General features: G+C 35.8%; 1 protein-coding gene and 1 non-coding gene across 2 annotated transcripts in view; one reads left to right on the top strand and one right to left on the bottom strand.

Annotated features, from left to right (window-relative positions):
* The window catches only part of LOC106666430, a 151,174-nt gene that overhangs the window by 120,837 nt on the left and 7,976 nt on the right, over positions 1-22,361 (top strand). The gene's annotated exons all lie outside the window — the stretch shown is intronic.
* Trnav-aac lies at positions 10,615-10,687 on the bottom strand. Its single transcript has one exon. It is a non-coding gene; the product is annotated as a tRNA-Val (tRNA).

Here is a 22,361-nt window from a genome sequence, read left to right as displayed (position 1 = left end):
CCTTGAGCATGAACAGCAGGCCCGGGTGCCAAACTCGATCAAAAGCTTGGCTTACGTCAAGAAAGGCTCCGGAACAGTACTGTCCCATCTCAAGGGAGGATGAAATAATGTCTACCACGCGGTGACACTGCTGGACAGTTGAGTGGCGGTTGGGAAAACCAAATTGATGGTCTGGGATTATGTTTTGAGAATTTAGAACCGGAAGAATTATTTTCAGTAGGAGTTTTTCTAAAATTTTACCCAAAGTAGGTAGTAGACTTATTGGCCTATATGAAGGAGTAAAATGTGTTGGCTTTTTTGGCTTAGGGAACATTCGAATATACGAGTGCTTCCAAGCTATAGGGAAGTAGGTTGTACGAAGAACAGAATTAAATAGGTATGTAATGAATATGATGGCCTTTTTGGGAAGGTGTTGGAGAATTTTTGGAGTAATAAGATCAAAACCTGGAGCATTCTTGGATTTTAGGTGTTTTCATTAAAATTAAAATATTAAGAGAGATCGCTTGACGAATAGAATGAGGGAGGGAGTTCCAAAGTTTGAGGCGCATATCAGAAGGATCTTACGAAGGAGTGGGTTTTGTTTTACGAGGAATATGGCCAGTGGGGGGCGATGTACTGAGACCGACTGGTATGAAAACAATGAAAAAGGAAGGATTCTAGGATGTACTGACATCTGCAGGATGGAGAAAGGCAAGAAAGATCCGAATGTAGACAAGGATGTGGCACAGCAGTTCATGATGCGCTTGAGGCGCCTGCTCTGCCCCTCCGAGAGCTACACAACTGTAATCCAACAAGGGAAAGATAAGAGAAGATACTAGGAGTTTAAGGCTGGAAAATGTAAGAGAAACCAGCACCGACGAAATCGTTTGAGGGAGGCTATACAGCTGCAGGAAATTTGGGAAATCTGATGGTGCTTGGAGAGGTTTTGGTCGAGGATAATCGCAGGTTTTGAAGGAGGTACGAAAGGGGATGGGGTGGTTATTTATAATGATAGAAGGGATATTGGAGAAGGATTTGAGGGGATGCCTAGATCCGATGATTATGGCGAGCATTTAGACGGATTGAGGTTGAGAGAATTTGTCTGGGCCCGTTCATTAATGGAATTAAGGTTGTTCTGGATCTTTAGGATGGTCAATTGTACGTCTGAGGGATGGAAGGATAGGTAAATTTGGTAGGGGTCTGCATAAAGGTGGTAATTACAGTTGTGGATAGAGTCGGAAAAGACGTTAATGTATATACCAAAAAGGATGGGAGATATACTAGAACCTTGGGGAAGCCAGATTTTAATGGGAGGAAGGAGGATGCATTCCGTTGGGAATACAGAAGGGTTGGTGAAATTGGAGTGAACCAACGAAGAGTACTATTGGCGCAATATTTTATATATATATATATATATATAAAAGTTAAATAACGTATATAAGTCCTCCCCCCCTTTTTTTTTACTTTGTATCGACATGGGGTCGGTTTGATGTCACGTCCGTTCGCGGCTTGAATTCGCGGGGCGAACATGGTGTTTTGTGTGTTAGATTTTTTATTTTGAGGGAAATTAGGATATTGGTTGGAGAATCTTGCTGGGTGTCTACTAGGTGGTTGAAAGCGAGGTTTCCTTGACGGATAATTGTCTGGTTTCTGAAAAGTTTTCAAGAACTGAAAATCATTCGTGAGGATATTTAATGCTTCTGTGAAATTACTTGGATTCCTAGTCCGCATAAGTGAGCCTAGAGGTTGTTTTAGACCACTTAGTAAGACACGGAGTGCGACAACTCTCGCATAATCAATTAAAGCTTGAAGAGGATTGTGGTTTTTAAAATATGCTATTTGTAAGTTTAAAAGGTTTTGTACTCGTTGATAGAACTCATACGGTTTTTCGTTTTGTTGTGTTAGTCTAGAGACTTCAATCTGGATAGTGAATGCGTCCCTTTTGTCGGCGTATCCCTCTAACAATGCAGTTTTTAAATCTGCCCAGTTTGATACGTTACTATTTTCAATCACTTGAGCTGCAGTACCTTTTATTTATTTTTTTTATTTCTTAAGCATGAAAGCAGGTATACATTTTGGAAATTATTAGGGTGGTTTGTATATACAAATATGTTAACTAATTTTTGCGATATGTCTATGAATCGCGTAAGAACGGTTGGGTCTCCATTGAATTCCGGGACCATGTCCAGAAATTCTCTTTTAAATTCTGGGAGAGACATGTTGGATATTTGTTAACAATTAATAAAAATTTTCGTTTTTTAAGAATATGTTAATAATATTACAAATTTAAATGAAATTATTTTAAATATTGCCTTACATAAAAACGAGAGCTTTTACGACCATATTCGCTGGTTCTGAGAGTCTAGAAGTTCGATGCCGTCGTCCGGGAGGAAAGTTCATATACGTTGAACTCTTCACCGATAGTTGATTGTCCGATTGCCGATTAACCGTTGAAACGGAAAGTTACTCGATAATAACTTTCGACCATGTCCAGTCCGACTGCGCCAGTTAAATAATTTCTTTGNATATATATAAATAGAGGGAGAGAGAGAGAGATAATATTTACTATTTACATCTATAACAAGATAGTAAATAAAACATAATATAGAAAAAGAAACCTTAATTTTTGAAAGCATTACTAATCTGTCTTTAGGTTACAAGTATCAGTCTTTTTAGACAAACAACTCGTTTAACAATCAACGGTTTCATCATACATGATTTTTAATTTTTCTATATTAAAGTAAAAAGTGTTTTATTTTAATCGCAAATTTTCTTCTTATATTCCCATTGATTGTATCCCAGGGGTGTATCCTATGGCCCTTCTTACTCACAACATACATGGTTGATTTCCGGTGCTCCCTAACAATATTATATGCTCTTTTGCGGACGACACAGCAATCTAGTCATCTAATCATTATCCTTACAATTCCACTATTTAATCGTTCTCCAGTAGAAGATGAAATGGAATGAAACTAAATGGAAACATCCCAACGAATATTTTTTGCCCTAGCCGAGAGTGGAATTTTTTTGTTTTTTACTTCACTTTTAAGACAAATTGATAAAAAGAAAATTTTTTTAAGGCTTATTTTTCCTAAAGGACGACAAAGGAAAATAGCACTTTATCTTGGAACTGTAAAAATAAATGTAAAACGTACGCGATAGTCCCGATAAGGAGAACGGGCTTAAAGCGACACGGGAAAGTCCAATTACTTCCGCCCCATCCACATGTCCATTAGTATAATAAAAAATTCACGCCGTCACGTCCCACCTGTCGCATTTTATTTACCGGGGATGGGGAAAAAAAGCATAAATGTATTTCTCAAACCGGCTTAGTACACGTCTCTCAAGGATCTTGCAACATTCATGCCCCTGTATAACGTCTTCCAGTAAAAGTCGTCTCCTAACCGCGAACAACGCACATTCAAGACTGAAGAAATTCCATCCAATTTGAATCAAAATCACACTAATAATAAAATCTAAGAAGAAAATATAATTTTAATCCTTCACCGCCGCTCCCCTTTCTATTTACAGAGTTATGAACAATCTCCAATCGAATGAGGTTCTCGTCCTTAAAGAGTTTCCAAAGAAACGAGTAAAAGAAAAACGAAAACTTTATAAAGAAACTTTCCTTCTAGACCTTGCCGTACTTTTAGAAATGAACGAGGGTAAATTCAACGCTATCGTTGTTTTATCATTGATGATGATCTTTCCCCTCATATTCTATCCAATCCAACAAAAACATTACTTTATATTTTATAATTATTATTCTAATGATTCCCTTGAAAATATTAAACTTTTTTTAATTATAATAATTACAAAAAACGGACTAAAACCGAAAATGGCTATACACGGTAGTAATAAGACCCAGAATAACCTATGGATCACTAATCTGGTGGAACAAAGCTCAACAAAAAGTAGCTATCCAAACATTAGGCAGCGTACAGAGACTAGCAAACCTATGTATCACAGGGGCGATGAGAACAACAAACGCATTAGAAACCTTGCTAAACCTACCTCCACTAGAAATATTTATAAAAGGAGAGGCTAGGAAAAGCTCATTTAGGCTCCAGAAACAATTAAATTGGAAAGGAACTAAACAATTCGGGCATACAACCATAATCAACAAAATCAGACAGTCATTATTAGAAATGGGGACTGACTACATGATCCCGGAAACAATCTTCACAACTTCCTATAAAGTCTCAACAGACTATAAAGGATCATCATCAGATACAATGATATGGTACACAGATGGCTCCAAAACTAACGAAGGAACCGGATCAGGCATTTTCTGTACAAGCTGTTTCGTAGACGCCGGCGGGAGTGAGTATTGGATATCTACCCTCCAAGTCCGGCGTTACCAGGGATAGTTGCCGGCTGTTGCGTAAAGGACTTAAGATTTAAAAAAATGAATAATTCGTTTGATGATTAAATTTATTAACTGACAATTTATGATAAAATGAAACTAAAAATCTGGCCAGAAACAAAACAAAGTTAACGAATATAGAAATATAGATATATAAAGAGTTCGTTATGAGAAAGTTAATACAAAAAATGGCAATGCTGAATTAAAAGAATAAGGACGTTCGTACGTCTTGTCGACTCACGACGGTGAAGATCCAACGATTTGGCGCTTATCTTGGAGCTTGAGATTGGAGTCTGGGAGCCACTCGCCGGACGGCGTCAAAGGTGCGTTCGTTCGTACCCGTCGGAAGCCAGAGAACGACAGACTGGAGACCGCTGATGTACGTTCGTGCGTACGGGTTGAATCCTCGGGAGAGACTGACTGAACGCTGAAGACAGTTGTACTTCGTGCGAACAGTTCGAAAACCAGGCAGTGACTCGCTCCTTTTACGAAGGATTGCTGAAAATTGACCTGTTTCTCCCTCCATCGTCGTGATCGACAAATTTTCCGTTTTTATAATTTTTTAAAATGATAAATTTAAATAACAAATGACAAGATTTCCCAACCAACTATTAATAAATAAAAATGTTTACATTGGCGTAAACATGAGCAATCAAACTCATTAGGGAAGTATACTTCGGTCTGTCAAGCGGAAATACATGCCATTAATGCTTGTGCCCTGGAAAATCTTAGAAGAGACACTGACTAAAAAATCCTCATAAGATCAGACAGCCAAGCAGCTATTAAAGCATTAGCGTGTAAAAGAATTACATCAAAACTAGTCAGTGAATGCAACCAAAATCTCCAAAACCTGAGAAAATACAACAACCTGATGATATCTTGGGTGCCAGGGCACAGGGGAATTTTGGGTAACGAGGAAGCAGACAAACTGGCTAGAGGAGGATCTGCAAAACCATACAGCCCCGAACCTATCCTTGGGATAACAAAAACAAACATAGAATCCTCCATCGCAGAATGGAGCCAAGCAAAACAAAAAAAGAAGTGGATAAACTCTAGCGGTGCTAGACATAGTAAACTTATGATGAAACAACCCTCACCAAGATTAGCAAAAACACTGCCTAAGGTCAAAATTCAGAGGAGTGGTGGGACTACTAACCGGTCACTGGTATCTGAGAAAACATCTACACAACATGGGTGTATACAGCGATGATCCCATCTGCAGATTATGTAATGAGGAGGAGAAAACAGCCACTCATATCATCTTCGAATGCGAAGCAACAGCTCAATGGAGGTTAACCTAACGTACGGAAAAGACTTAGGGAATCAAATTGCAGCAACAACAGTCAGTGACCTGGTACTTCTAAGAAGAAGGATTGCCGATGTTTTCTTACATTTTGACCTCAACAGTTAATCTTATGATTCTTCCTTCTTGAAGGTGGGATAATAGGTCATCTCAAAAAACCACAACCAGTTTTTATCCACAACGTTTCGGATTTATTTGAATCCTTCCTCAGGTGAGTTAACGCCTGAACACAGAACAAATATTTTTTACATTTTTATGTCAACATGGTTATCATTGTTTCTTCACTACTTACAATGGTTAAACAAGTGGTCTTCAGTCATTAATATTTTATAACAATTTATTTTAAAAAAGAGCCAGTGTGGTACTTATTCAGACTAGAAACAAACGTTTTAATATTTTGAACCTGACTAGACTCTTACTTATTAAAACGTTTGTTTCTAGTCTTAATAAATACCACACTGGCTCTTTTTTAAAATAAATTGTTATAAAATATTAATGACTGACGACCACTTTTTTAACCATTGTAAGTAGTGAAGAAACAATGATAACCATGTTGACATAAAAATGTAAAAAATATTTGTTCTGTGTACAGGCGTTAACTCACCTGAGGAAGGATTCAAATAAATCCGAAACGTTATGGATAAAAACTGGTTGTGGTTTTTTGAGATGACCTATTATCCCACCTTCAAGAAGGAAGAATCATAAGAAGGATTGCGTCTATTGACTGAACTAAGGAACTAGGAAGGTACAATAAGCCAGAAGGCTGCAGTCCCTGAGGAATACAAACCCCGCTTCCTAGTATCTTTTCCACCATACCATACCAATTATAATAATTGCATTTGTTAATATTTTTTTCTTAAAAGCCATCGTAAGAAAAGTTCAGTATTCTTTATCGAAACCTTAACCATTTGGTTGTTATTATAATTTGATGAAACATGACACTGTTTATGAAACAAGACGAAAAATACCTTTATCATAATCCTAGCTATAAAGAAGAGGTGGAAAAGTTGTACACCCACAAAATTGGATTATTTTTGAGTTACCTTTATTCCTTTCTTCTCCAATAAGCAAATTGGTTTAAATAAATAAAAAATACGCTAAATACAATCTCTGTCCCTTAGTATTGCCGGAAATAATCCAGTTATTTTTACGGCAAACTCTAAACCGGGTACAACCACGTCTTCGTTTAACTGGATTTCCATACGGAATTTCACTTCTAAGGGGATAGGATACTCACCCTCGTCACTTCCCGCGCAATTCATTATGCGGATAGACGGCGAATCCGTAATACGATTTCCAAAGCGGCGAAGCACGTTGGTCAGCATATTAAGCAGTTTAGCTTATTGTCAGTCTGGGTTAATGGGTTTAACAATTTACCCAATACTGAGTTGTATATGGTAATTTTTCCAATTTTCCGTCTATCCTTAGCCTTTTCTTTTTTTACTGTTATAAGAATTGACAAATAAAGAGATATTTTAGATCTCAAGTCAGTTCCCAGATTGACAGGAATTTTATATCAAAACGGAAAAACCAGCATAAAATGAAAGCTGAAAAGTCAAAGCTGTGTGATTATTGGATTCCAGGTTTTTCGCGCTATTTAATATTTCATAAGCGGTGAAAGCAGAGAACAAACGATAAACCGGTTCCAGTAAAATCTACCTCAAGGCAGTCACCGAAATATGGCGATACAAGTGGAAAAGTCCAGCACGTTTATTAATAAGATTTTTGCAGTTACAATTTGACAGATTTTGTATTTATTACAATGAGAAATGTGATATTATGAGATATAAGTTGCATAAACAGTCACAGCCTCTTCTTTTGATCCTCACCGATTTTAATTAATAATGTGGAGACTACGTGGAAAAAGGATCTTCGGTGAGGGCACAACAGAACTACAAATCTTTCAGTTTTTTCTGAGCTTTCGACGATTATATCGGAATTATGGCTTTAACTCGATGAGTTTTAAAATATGTCTTGAGAAAAAACTGCATTTATAATAAGATTATTTAAATTAGGTGAAGCTCAGCATCTCGGTTAACACACACACACACACACACACACACACACACACACACACACACACACACACACACACACACACACACACACACACACACACATACATACATACATACATACATACATACATACATACATACATATATATATATATATAAAGTACATATAAGTACATGCCTCTTTTCTTACTTTTTTCAGGCACTCAATACACATTTATGAATAATTTAGCTTTTTAGAAAATTTATTGTTTCGTGGTCCGCTTGACGAAATAAATTCTTTTCAGTTAATTACTCTTTAATTAAGGTTTTGGTTGAGATAAAAAAGTCAGTGTCACGAGCGGGATTCGAACCCACGACCTTCGGCTAAATACGCCGCTCCTCTACCACTTGAGCTATCGTGCGTGACTTCGATCCACTCGGACACTAACTTCCCATCTCAACCATTTCATTTGTAGCCTAGAATCAAATAGATTACACGACATGTCAAAAATGGCAAAAAGAAGGGAAAATTCAAAAGGAGGGGTTGAGATGGGAATTTAGTGCCCGAGTGGATCGAAGTCACGATAGCTCAAGTGGTAAAGCAGCGGCGTATTTAGCCGAAGGTCGTGGGTTCGATCCCGCTTGTGACAGACTTTTTTATCTCAACCAAACCCTTAATTAAAGATTTTTTTAAAAACGTACTATATTTACGTTCACTTAAATCACAGTGGTAACTTCTCTCACAAGGGAGCGACACGAGGCTCGGGTGCTTTCCCGTTATAAAAAAAAATATATGATGACGATAGCTCGGCAAAAACTGAAAGAATTGTCGTTCTGTTGTGTCCTCACCGAACATCTTTTTTTCCAAGTTGTTCAACAGCAGATCGATCCATCATCTCATCTTTAATAATGTGGAGGGTTCCCCATTCTAACGATGGGAAACTGAAAAGTCCGGGTTAAATTTGCACGAATGGTTTGTGGCAAGACTGATCCAGCCTCTGAACCGTGAATTTCTTCTATTGATTACCTCAATTGGAAATATTTTTGAAAGTCGGAGAAATGGTAGATTTTGAACTTTAAGGCAAAATTGAAACGCAATTGTAATTTGAAAATCTCGAGTAGGTTTTTCATTAGTTTTTTTAGTAATGGCATAAAATCGTGAGCTATCGATGCTAAAGCAAACAACTTCTTTGTGAAAAATCTTAATAATTTTTCTAGACTTTCTGTTGAGCGGACTCCCTTTTTTTCAAATAAAAATAAAATGAAATAAAATAAAACGAAAGAAAGAAATACGCTATGAAATAAAATTATGTTTAAAATAAAATAACGAGGGGTTGCAAAGAAGAATTTTACTTACCTGGGACGTCACTGCAAGGCCCGAGTCCGCCTGCTCCCGATAGAAAGGCACACGTTGGTCCAGGTAAAAGGAGGAAGACCGATTTTAGCGTGGGTATACTTGAGCAGAAACGTGCGAGGTTCGTGGCTGAGGCTCACCATGAGGACTGAAGACAACGTAGGGAAGGGACATGAAAGGCAAACCAGAATTAGGGAAAATTTAAATAAGAAACATACGAAAAGAACATTACCGCGCACTCTGTGGATTGCAAAAGAAAATGTTTCCTGGCCTTAACATCTTCAAACCTTTAATATCCCAAATTTGTGCAGCCGAGATGAAAAGCTGAAATTTTTTGGAAAGAGGGATTGAATTTTTGCGCAAGGAAACCAGAACAATCAGTACTGAGGGCCCTCTTATCAGAAGAGACTTTCTGTTTAATGTGAGAAAGAAAGCAGTGGCGAGGATAAAGAACAACAACCAAATACTTGTAACTATTGACGATCTCAATTTCAGATCCTCCATAGCACCAACTCTCCTCGTTTAAACACCACAATTTAGAATTTTCACAAGTTTACGAAGAGTCAACATTCTTCGCAATAATTTTTCAAAATATTTGTACTTAATTGAAGGCCATGGGGGTTTTCTTCCTTAATAACAACATCATCGGTATACATTAGGCGGCTGAATCATATTGTTAGTAGAGATGTTTATTATGTACTAAATAACAATGTTATTTCAATACTTTTTAAAAGGATAGTTCCTACTCACAGTAAGTTGTTTTGCAACGATCCGGATTTCGAGCCTTTTAGTTCATCATCAGGTTGAAGGACTTATACAACCTGATGATGAGCTAAAAGGCTCGAAATCGGATCGTTGCAAAACAACTTACTGTGAGTAGGAACTATCCTTTTAAAAAGTATTGAACACCACACTCACTCCATCATTTATCATTTCTATGTAATTTCAATTTCCTTCATCAGACCCGTTTCAGCGTTTTTCCATCCTTCATCAGTGTGTCGTTGTGATTTCTGTGAAGTCAAGTTTCATTGTGTCGACGTAATACGACGTAACCTTTGCTTGACGATGTCTTCAGTGAATTAAATCTGAGTTTTTTAAATTACAAGTTCATCAATCGAAGACCACCAAATCAAATCTCATAACAAATGAAACAGATAAACAGATTATTCATTTATTGATATTGCCGATTGATTAATATAGCAATATATAAATACAAAATATTTCTCACAAGAGATCTTGAAGAATTTGTGATTATCGATATTACAATTAATTAAGGTTTTTGGTTGAGATAAAAAAGTCAATGGCACGAGCGGGATTCGAACCCACAATCTTCGGCTTGATACGCCGCTGCTCTACCACTTGAGCTATCGTGACCTCGATCCACTCGGACACCAACTTCCTATCTCAACCGCACCTTTTGAGTTTTCCTTCCTTTTTGCCATTTTTCAAATGTCGTGTAATCGGATTGGATTCTCCACGACAAATGATATCGCCACGGAGAACTTTAGTGAGGTATACTTCATTTTAAATCATTAAATTCACTAATTTCGTGGTCCGCTTGACCAATTAATAGATTACAATTAATTAAGGTTTTTGGTTGAGATAAAAAAGTCAATGGCACGAGCGGGATTCGAACCCACGATCTTCGGCTTGTTACGCCGCTGCTCTACCACCTGAGCTATCGTGACCTCGATCCACTCGGACACCAACTTCCTATCTCAACCGCACATTTTGAGTTTTCCCTCCTTTTTGCCATTTTTCAACTGTCGTGTAATGGGATTGGATTCTCGGCGACAAATGAAATGGGAAGTTGGTGTCCGAGTGGATCGAGGTCACGATAGCTCAAGTGGTAGAGCAGCGGCGTGTCAAGCCGAAGATCGTGCCATTGACATTTTTATCTCAACCAAAAACCTTAATTAATTGTAATATATTAATTGGTCAAGCGGACCACGAAAATAGTGAAATTATCGATCTTATTATTATTTGAGATTTGAAGGCTTTAAGAAACCGAAACTAAATTGTTATGGATGTTTAACGTCAAAATGGGTCCACAACGTCGTCACTGTGATGACTGCACACAATGAATATAATGTAAAAATTCTTATGAAGTAAAAAAGATAATAGGAAACCTACATACAAATTTTAAAAAAATATTTTATCATTTAATGTACGATCATTGAATAATAAAGTGCCAATGGATCTGATCAGTTATTCACTATTAACTGACGATTTTACTCTTAACATCCGTGAATGGGGTAAAGTTCGAGGACCGAGTTTATAAGGAGAAAGAAGTATCCTCTCTGGTATGCTGGCGGATTTCGTTATGACCGACCTCCTCGATTGGGTCAAATTACAACTTCCCTCCGAATTTAAACTCCTACTAAAATATGTCGATCTCCTGATTCGAAAATCTAACAAAAGCATTGGATCTTCCTGTAATTCTTGCCAAGACTCCGTTGTTTTCACGGTGGGGGGAAAAAGTTACCATCTTATGAATGAGAGAACAGAGTTGGAATAATTGGTAATTGGTAGCAAAAACCTAAAAGGCAGGACTGATTCTTCGATTCCAACGCAACACATTCTTTTTCACTTAAATTAAATTGTGCCAGAAATCTAATAGGCAAGGTTTTAGGACTGAGTGATTTTAAATACCTCAATGAAAACTTTAATAAAGTCCATGGTATGTTAGACTAATCATTAACCGAGGACATTGACAAATCGACTGATATATGACTATGAACAAAACTATGAGGAATCTGCCTAAAAAATGTCATAGTACCTTCTGAAGAGATTGAGAAACAACTCCATGCATCCCGGATGCAGGCCTAAAATTAAAATGCCTTTTCAGAGACAAACTATTTGGGAATTATACGTATAAGAATAGTTTAGTTTCCCTTCAATCAAAATTAAAGTCAAAAGAACCAGGGGCGCCATATCAAGCGCAGTATGCAGAGTATCATGAGCAAATTGCAGTACACAATAGATTTGACAAGCGAAACAAAAAATATTTGATAGCATAAGTCAACACAGGGCCACACATGCACTGGAGAATGACAGTTGTTTCAAGCTCGACTAGGTTGTGAAGAAAGAAACTAACCTATAAAAACTCTTGCTATGGGAGAAGACATTTATACATATTACCCGAAACACATGCCACCTTTAAACAGATAGGTTGGGCTCAATTGCGGTATATGTGGCAAGAGTCAGTGGCTCCCTCAGGGCTATCAACTTCAAATTGCCAGAACACTCTTACTGGTTGCTCAATAGGTAGCAATCTAGTTTTTACATTTAATTATTTACTCGAGAATTAGTTTTCCTAGTCTTAATTGAGAATGTGGTCTTCTATACAGTACCTGACTACCTGACGAGATTAAAAATAAACAATTCATGTTGTAAGAATTGAACAATACCATATAAAATTTCATTTTAGGCAAAGTAAATCTTATTGTTAACTTGTTCACTTTAATGATTAAAACTAAAAATTAGACAGTTTTATATAAAATTCAAATTCTGTTTGTAGATGGGGTTATAAATATTCTAAATTGTTCACATGTACCTTGTTATTCTTTTCGTTTCATCACAATGGGTCAAGTAAATCTAACAACTTAATGTTGTGTTAATCTGTATTTGGTTAATTTGGTTTTTCTAATAAACAGGCCCTGACGATGGTGAAATAAACCACCGAAAGCTAGGCACAGCCCAATATCATCACCCATTATATAACGAAAATAAATTATTGATCCGAAGTTTTAAAATATCACCCATTAAATTAAATTTGATACGGCACTCGGTAGGATTTCTTTTACATTATAGAGGTTTAGTGTTTCAATTGATCTAGTACTGAAACTCGCGCGTTCTTCAGTGTTAGGCTCAATTTTTTCACAAATCCGGATCACGGTATGGTCTTGATGAAAAAGAAATTTAACTGCCTCCTATTTTAAGATCGACCTATTCGACCTATTTTAAGATCATTATCAGTGCCTGTTTTAATTAAACATTATGAATACGTATTTTACAGTCGATTCAACAACAATCTTCAATATGTCAACAAATTGACATAATTAAGTTTTAATTTTTTAATGGCCTATTTCATTTTTTTTTTAAATAACGACATAGTTCCAACATGAATTAATATCTAACAATCTATTAACCAATGTCTGTTGACATTAGTAGAAAAAATTTCTGAAAAATCGAAAAGCTCGCTCTTTAACTTCCCTTCAGCATATACTGCTTAGTGCCAAAATTCTATGTGTCAATTATTAACATAATTCAGTTTTTGACCAAAAGATTTACAATAGAAATAATAGCAATATCAGTCCGAGCTAATTTTTTTTTTTTTTTTTTTTTTTTTTTTTTTTTTTTTTTTTTTTTTTTTTTTTTTTTTTTAATTAAGGATGATGCTGTGGGGTATTTATAGTGATTGTTATTATCCCTTATGTGTGGTGTTTAGCGACCGTCACGTGATGATTAGTCGGAGATCGTGAGATGCGGTCTGGTGTGACGTAGGTTTTAGAAAAACATTATCTTTATCGCGCCAACGTTTCGATCTTGATTGAGATCATCTTCAGGGCCAAGGATTTATAAACGTTGCTTAAATTTTACAAATACACGTAGGATGTGGGAAAAATGAATTTATACATTGCCACAAAATGTTATATTTAATCAAAATATTTGTACTCACTCAAAGTGTTTCTTTTCTGCGTAATTGTGTCGTGTCGAGAGTGCCAGTGAGATATTGCTGTTTTATGTCTATATACGTTGGATTTTGGGGAAGGAAGTCGGGATAGAAAGACATTTTATTATACGAGGAGTCGGCTTCTTTGAAATGAAAGTAGCCTGCAATTTTTTTCCCATGTCCTACATGTATTTGTAAAATTTAAACAATGTTTATAAATCCTTGGCTCTGAAGATGATCTCAATAAAGATCGAAACGTTGGTACGATAAATAAAACGTTTTTTTAAACCTACGACACACCAAATCGCATTAACTAACGGTCACTAAAAACCACACACTATTTTCAATTTCACACTTTCTAAATTAGCTTTCGTAAAAAGCATAAACTAGTTAGTTTTTTACCATGCAGTTGGATTGAAATTTAAACAACTTTCTTCAAACTTATAGAGAAACTTAAATTTACATAAAAATTTTCAAATTTTTTAAATTACACGGTTTTAGAAAAACAGAATTATTTATGAAGGGCATACGAGTCTGCAATAATACGGCGTTAAGGGTCTACACTTCCGCAACATATCAAAGTCGTGCGGGTTTAGTATATTCAACCAATTTTACCCCAGATTAATTTTTGATTTTTAATAAATATTTATTAGCAAATAACCTATTTTAAATATATATTAAATATAATATAGATATGTTTTTGCCATCCACCTCCCCGCTGTCTCTGAGGAGGACCCCCATACATATATTGGGTTGTCCGGAAAATAATGCAGGATTTTGGTATTAAACAAAAAAAAAGAAACTAGTTACTTTAAAGCAATGTTCTTTAANTTGACATTCATACAAATGAGTAATCCTGTAAACGTAAACAGAATATTTTATATAGATTTTTTTTAATGAAAACTTAAAATCCTGCATTATTTTCCGGACAACCCTGATTCCTATGAGTCTGCAATAGTACGGCGTTAAGGGTCTACACTTCCGCAACATATCAAAGTCGTGCGGGTTTAGTATATTCAACCAATTTTACCTCAGATTAATTTTTGATTTTTATAAATATTTATTAGCAAATAACCTATTTTAAATATGTATTACATATAATATTGATATGTTTTTGCCATCCACCTCCCCGCCGTTCCTGAGGAAGACCCCACATCCCTATACAATAAATTATATTGATGTAATTAAATCATATAAAAGATTTGGATATGGGAAATTTATGAGGAAAAACATTCTCAAAATAACTGATTGTTTTTCTTTCTTTATTATACACCTTATTTCTGATCGTTTATGAACAATCAAAAATTAAAAAAATATGCAAAAAATACGCCGACACTAAACGACTCTCCATCAATCTCTATTTTTTATAAGTAAAAAACTTTTAATTTAGACCGTTTATGTTACAGGGAGAAATAATGATCGATGAGTGAAACTTGCGAAACTCTCCAACACAAACTCCTCAGAGGTCTTATAAATACGTATCCTCATCTTGTATGAGCGCGGTTAAACATTGTGGCCACATATGGAGGAAGTGGTTGTTCAAAAGCTCTCGTGGTTTCGTGTCTCTTGAAAAGGGGAAAGGTATTTCTTTGGCGTCATCATCATCATGATCATTTGAAATTAATACGTATAACCCGTGGCTTTAAACCTGTAGAGTTAATTCTGGAACGATCTGTGGTCAACAGTTTGGTTATTGAGTAATCTATAAAGACTATTGCCGGTTTTACCTGCCGTTCACCGTTTTCATTATTAAGTTCTCGAGTTGATTGATGACAAGTGAATATGTGCTCTTAATTGTTATATATGTAAAATATAGGTAAGATAAAACAAAATTAAAAAATTCGATTAGCAGCAACGATATCGTTTTAGGTTTTACATAGATAGAATCCTCTCTTGACGGTAAATTGCTCGTTTTTTTTCTCAATGTGGCTTAACCGTTCCATCAGGAATGGTACTTTGGTTTAATACGGAATTCAAGGGCTCCTTTCCTTCCTCAATTTTTTACCATCAAAAAATGAAAACCTCTGTCCCTTATCGACCAACTTAATACTCTGCACTGGGATTACTGTTCGATTAAATCAACACTGTAGTTGACAAGCGTTTAGGTTTTTATTTAGCCTTCCTCGGAGCACTACAACAACATAACAAAATATAGCCCATTTTACACAATTTGACTAATTTCATGACTTAGAGAAAAACATTCAACTTATTAAGCCAACTGACGCTAAAAAAATCTTATTAATAACATTATTAAAAGAAATTGGTGGGAACGACAGAACAGCAGCGAGTGTCTGGGTCTCCTGTTCCGATTTTAGAGGTTGTTTTATTGCATTGTACTGGGAGTTTTGTGTACCTTGTTGAACGATCCGTGGTCAACGTTTTTTTTACCCTGTAAACTGTGAAGACTATACTCTGTTTTATCTGCGTTCAGCGTTTTTATTATTAAGTTCTCAAAGAGTAGCTTGCTTGATATCAAGTGAAAATATGCTCTTAACTCATATATATATAATATATATAAATGTGTGGTGATTAGTGACCGTTAATCGATATTTATTTAGAAATCGTGAGATGCGGTCTAGTGTGATGTAGGTTTCAGAAAAACATTTTCTTTATCGTGCCAACGTTTCGATCTTTATTGCGATCATCTTCAGGGCCTGGGATTTACAAACATTGTTTACATATAACAATTACATTTTGGATGTGGAAAAGTGAATTTATACAATGAAATTTTTTTTTATATATTCAATCAAAGTATTTCTACTCACTCAAAGTGTTTGTCTTCTGTGTAATTGTACCATTCTTGCGTGTCGTGTCGAGAGTTCTTTGAGGTGAAAAGAGCCGACGAAGGGAAAAAATGTGTTGGTATTGGTTCGGCCAGATTATCCTTTCAGGATTATATAGAAAGGGATAAATAGGAAAAGGAAAGCTAAATTGTTGGGAAATTAGACTATATGAAAAATATTTCATGTGTGGAATGTAATGTGATGATATAGGTATGTTATCTGTATTGCATTTGATTAATGATATTGGCGTAGCTGCGACTGAATTTACATTTATTTGTTCTGTAATTGATGCTGTATTTATCTCTGTTGATATAAACCATTTCTAAGAAATTACGTTTATGTTTGTTTTGTTCTGTGTGTAATATTTTTGGATTTTGAAGTCGAAATTGTGTTGGTGTTCAAAGTGGTAGGTAGCAAGTGCTGTAGGATTTTGCTTAGGTTTTTTTGCAATCGTAGATATGAAACCTACATCACACCAGACCGCATCTCACGATTTCTATTGTAAATAAATATATATAAAGTAAGGTTAAAAAGTTAAAAAATTTAATTAGCAGCAACAATAGCGTTGAACGTTTTACATCTATGATTTTACGCCGTGGGGAATTTTACGTTCGATCTCATTGTTTATAAAAATTCGACAGGCTCAATAAAGCTTTCACTTACGCACTTTACATTATGTTTTTCAAAATTTTAAATGGCATTGCAAGAGTTTTCACCATTTTACAAGAAATTAATTAATTCTATTAGTTTTTCTGATAAATGGCATTCATAAAGGTAGCCGAGTCGTCAGGGTGATATACTGTTTATAAGGCCATAATAAAAAAATTAAAAAATGACATTTGTAATCATTTGTTATCTTCAAATTGATATGTACCATTTATGCTAAGTAAAGTATGTGTAGGTGTCAATGTCTAATAAATAATAAAATCTATGACCGTGAATATTTATTCTTAAATCTATCTTGTTTTGTTTTTTTTGGGTAGAGTTCGGAGCGAAATTTATATCTTTGGGTATTATGAGGTGTCTCGGACTTAGCCGGGGCGGTGATTGGTGCCGGTATGATTCATGTTTATGGTCTTTCTGGTGGTAATGGCCGGTCGTTACGTCTGCGGACCGTTCCGCCGTTATCCCAAGCATCCCGATGGGCTCGGCAATCACCTCCACCCTCGGATTCAATAATGGATGGAAACCGTGTCTTTCAGAGATTTCCGACGCCCACGGGCGAAACGTATTTGTTTCAATTTTACCGGCTCCCTTTGTGAATTATTTACCCGATTTTCACGCCACCGGGGATGAAATGTGTATCGAATCTTCCGGTTTTTTCCTTTCTTCTTCTTCTTAATAATACTTCAGAAGGGCTTTTATCGCTACGAAGATGGCCCGAGGGTGGTGCCGTTGCCGCAAGCAGGCAGGTCTCTGATTCATACGTTCTAGCAATTCCTTTTATCGATTTGGTTAAAGTCGTCCCGATCGAGGCGCATCTTGAAGGATGTTTCCATAAACATATGTAACACCTTCTAACCCTTAAGTATTACACCTATACAAGATGTCTTTTTTAAATGGCCCCGTTAATTTCTCTTGAACAATTAACTATATTGAGAAAAAAATACATATTTAATATTTGTTAGTCTAACTTTAAATTTGTACCACGTTGTCAAGATATTTCAGAGCCAGTACAACTTCGAAATTTCAAATGAGAACGTGTACTTTTTAACCCACTGTTTTAAAGGATTTTTACACTGAAACCGCTGGGGCAATTTGATTTTAAATTGGTCAAAGAATATAGTTATGGCACGGAATGTGAAAAGGAAAATCTTAATTTCGTTTTTAATATTTTTTTCATTTGCTGTTTTGGAGCTAGTCAATTTCTGATGACTTTGCTAAGTCTGCTAGCAGAGGATACGCACGTTTGTTCATAAGAGTTACATTTTTAAAATACGTACTCTACATGTTTCGAATATCAACCAACAGGAACACACAGATAGTATTTTATTAAATGCAACCGTTTATTAACTAAAAACGTGCGTATCCACAGCTATCAAACCTATCAACATCTAAGAAATTCATTATTATTTTCTAAAATTACAATTAATTAAGGTTTTTAGCTGAGATGAAAAAGAGTTAATGGCACGAGCGGGATTCGAACCCACGATCTTCGGCTAGATACGCCGATGCTCTACCACTTGAGCTATCGTGACCTCGATCCACTCGGACATCAATTTCCTATCTCAACCCCACCTTATGAGTTTTCCCTCCATTTTGCCATTTTTCAATTGGTCAAGCGGACCACGAAATTAGTGAATTTTCTATAAAGTGGCACTTAGTCTTATTGGATTTAGACAGCATGAAAAGCATAGGAGATTAATTCCAACTTTTCTTCCAACTCTATTAACTTTAAATGTTCTTCAATGAGTTCATATCAGTCAAAATGAAGCGAAGGGTGCGTTTTCCTCGTCAAGATCAGGTTAATATGTACTTTCATTGAAAGGGGTGGAATTTCTTGGCGTGCAGTTGAGTTGTACTCTCAGAAATTTCCCAATCACCCCGGTGTGAACTTTCCAACACCGATGTGTTCCACACAATATGGAGATGTGGATCTGTTGAGTGCCAATCAAGAAACCGATCACATCATTTTGATGAAGAACTAAACATTTTGCCCTATGTTTTTAAAAATCTACACGCCTCCGTTCGAAAGAATGAAAAGATTTTGGATTTGTCAAAGAACAAGATTAGAGATATCCTCAAAACATAGTTTTAAACCGTATCGCTCTCAGCTTGTCCCGTGCTTCTGGACACTGATTTTGATAGTCCGTTAATTTTCCTTTCAAAGATGTCTTGGCATACAGTGGAAAATATTCTGGCATAAATCCTGCGGATTGACCCAAGTTTGCCACAAATGGTATTCTCAGTCGGTGGAATTTTTCAAAGTGAGTACAGGAAAATCCCCGAATCAAATATCTATGTCATCATTAAGTTGTCTACATTCTTGTCATATTTTTGTTATTGACAATAAAAATATGGTAACATAAAGGATAATTATTTGGAGGTCATGAGATGCGGTCTGGTGTGCGTTGGTTTTAGAAAAACATTTTCTTTATCGTGCCAACGTTTCGATCTTTATTGAGATCATCTTCAGGACCTGGGATTTATAAACATTGTTTAAATTTTACAAATACGTGTAGGATGTGGGAAAAAATTAATTTATACATTGCCAGAAAATTTTATATTTAATCAAAATATTTTTACTCACTCAAAGTGTTTGTTTTCTGCGTAATTCTGTCATTCTTGTGAGTCGTTTACATTTATTAATTTTACATAAAAATTTTAAAATATTTTAAATTACAAGGTTTTAGAAAACCAGATTTATTTATAAAGTTGTTACAATGCAAATGTCTGTAATAACGCGGCGTTAAGAGTCTACACTTCCGCAACATCTCAAAGTCGTGCTGGTTTAGTATATTCAATCAATTTTTCCTCAGATTAATTTTTGATTTTTATAAATATTTATTAGCAAATAACCTATTTTAAATATGTATTAAATATAATATTGATATGTTTTTGTCATCGACCTCCCCGCCGTCTCTGAGGAGGACCCCCATACCAATACAATAAATTATCTTGATGTATGTTGTAATCATTATAACTATATAGACTTTACAAAACAATCTTAAATATTTTTACAAATTGACATAATTAAGTTTTTAATTTTTTAATAGCCAATTTGAATTTTTTTTAATAACGACTAACGTAACACTTTGAGCCCTGAAGATGATCTCAATAAAGATCGAAACGTTGGTACGATAAAGAAAATGTTTTTCTGAAACCTACGTCACACCAGACCGCATCTCACGACCTCCAAATAATCATCGCGTGACGGTCGCTAAACACCACACATAAGGGATAATAACAATCACTATAAATACCCCACAGCATCATCCTTGATAAAAAAAAACTACATTCCTGGGAATTGAATAATTTTAGACAAAAGAGAACATAGTTGATAATTTATTACAATTAATTAAGGTTTTTAGTTGAGATGAAAAAAGTTAATGGCACGAGCGGGATTCGAACCCATGATCTTCGGATACTGATACGCCGCTGCTGGGAAGTTGATGTCCGAGTGGATCGAGGTCACGATAGCTCAAGTGGTAGAGTAGCGGTGTATCTAGCCAAAGATCGTGGGTTCGAAACCCGCTCGTGCCATTAACTTTTTTTCATCTCAACTAAAAACCTTAATTAATTGTAATGTAATAATTAGTCAAGCGGACCACGAAATTAGTGAATTTAATAGTTGATAATCTAGTTAAGAATAAAACGCAACGTGAAAGAAAATAAAAACCGTGATAGATATACGGAATAAAAATAAATGTAAAAAATACATTGAGACATCTAACGAAGCTAAATTCTTAAAAAGATGTTTTCCTTGTACTAACCCTGCTGGAACTAAAAACGTGTTATTTAAATCCCTGAATGATGGAGTTCCACCGAAAAACCACTCCAGTCCTATGACGAATAGATTTATAAACTAGATTACATATAAAAGGAGAAAGGGAGATTCATTGAAAGACGAAAATATAACGAAGGAAAGAGAGAGATTTTATAAGGAATGTGTTAATTTAAAAGTAAATCATTCGGCATTTATTTCAAAATAAGTTTTTATGTATTATTGTAATATAATAACATAGGTTAAAGTTTCTTAAGAGGGTCCCCAAACTAATTTTAGTTATGAATTAGTTAATATTTTTTCAAATGAGAAAGAGGCGATGTTTAGTCTAGTTAAGAGGAAAATCAACAGGCTGGTCGAACTGTGTCTTTTTCCTTGGTTGGGAGGTTTATGAGGTCTTTTAATAAGCCTGATGGCACGTGTCCAGGAAAAGTGGGAATACGGCCATCGGTGCCGGTGTTTTTCCAAGGTCGGCTTATTTCCAACATCAATGTTTTTATTCCATACTTTTCAACATTGGCGCTTTTTCCAAGGTTGAGGTATTTGTTCGATACTTTTCAACGACAACAATATTTTTCTAAATGTTCCTTTTTTTTCAAAGTTGATGTTTTTCATGAATATGTTTTAACAAAGGTAAATAAGGTAAGATAAATATATGTGATTGATATGTGTGGTCAATTTCTCTTAGACATTGCCAAACTAGGAAGTTAGTTCCGGTTCCTACCATTGCAATTAACTCTGGAATTTGGAATGAAAATAAACTTATTTGGGTTGTTTTTTGGTTCCATTGTGATTTACCCATTGTGAATAATTAATCTCTGGAAGGGCCATTCCAGAGGGAAGTCTCTACTTCGCGTTTACACGTCTTGAGTAAATGCAACGAGGAATGAAATATTCAGATCTTCGTTTAACTTGACTTTGTCATCGCCAGTTCTATTTCCGGACGAGGGAAATTAAAAAAATTCCCCCACGTCGAATCTATCATGTATTGATAAAAATCTTTTCTAAACTTAGCCGTGAAAGTGTAAACGGCTTAACCAATATAACGTTAGAATTTCAAAACGGATTTTAAAATTTCCACACGGCTTGAATAATTTCAAAGGCAGACTTCGAGTTATAAACGTGTTAGGCGAGACGGGGCCGTGAGTTACCTGGCCGTCGGTCTAATTTAGCGTCTGTATTGAGAAGTATGGCTGTAGGCTGTGGGGTCACAGGGCCGCCTCAGGGGCGTAGGCGTAATTAGGTCCAATTTGCAACAAGCACTCGAACTTTGTTAAGCAGAACTTAGCGAGTCTCTTCGTTAACTCGGCCCTAAGAGCCCGGGCAAAATGGAGATAGTGAATTAAAAACTAATGGACCTCGTTGTTCCACCACCACGTTTTTTTTATCACGGGGGAGGGTCGGCCGAATTTCTGAATAGGCTTTGTGATTAAAATTAACCCGCATGAATTGGTCAAATA

This window comes from Cimex lectularius, unplaced genomic scaffold, assembly GCF_000648675.2.
Source record: "Cimex lectularius strain Harlan isolate CLEC.00 unplaced genomic scaffold, Clec_2.1 scaffold124, whole genome shotgun sequence".
Taxonomy (NCBI): domain Eukaryota; kingdom Metazoa; phylum Arthropoda; class Insecta; order Hemiptera; family Cimicidae; genus Cimex; species Cimex lectularius.
Note: the sequence above shows the minus strand (reverse complement) of the source record. Positions and strands in the feature narration are given on the sequence as shown.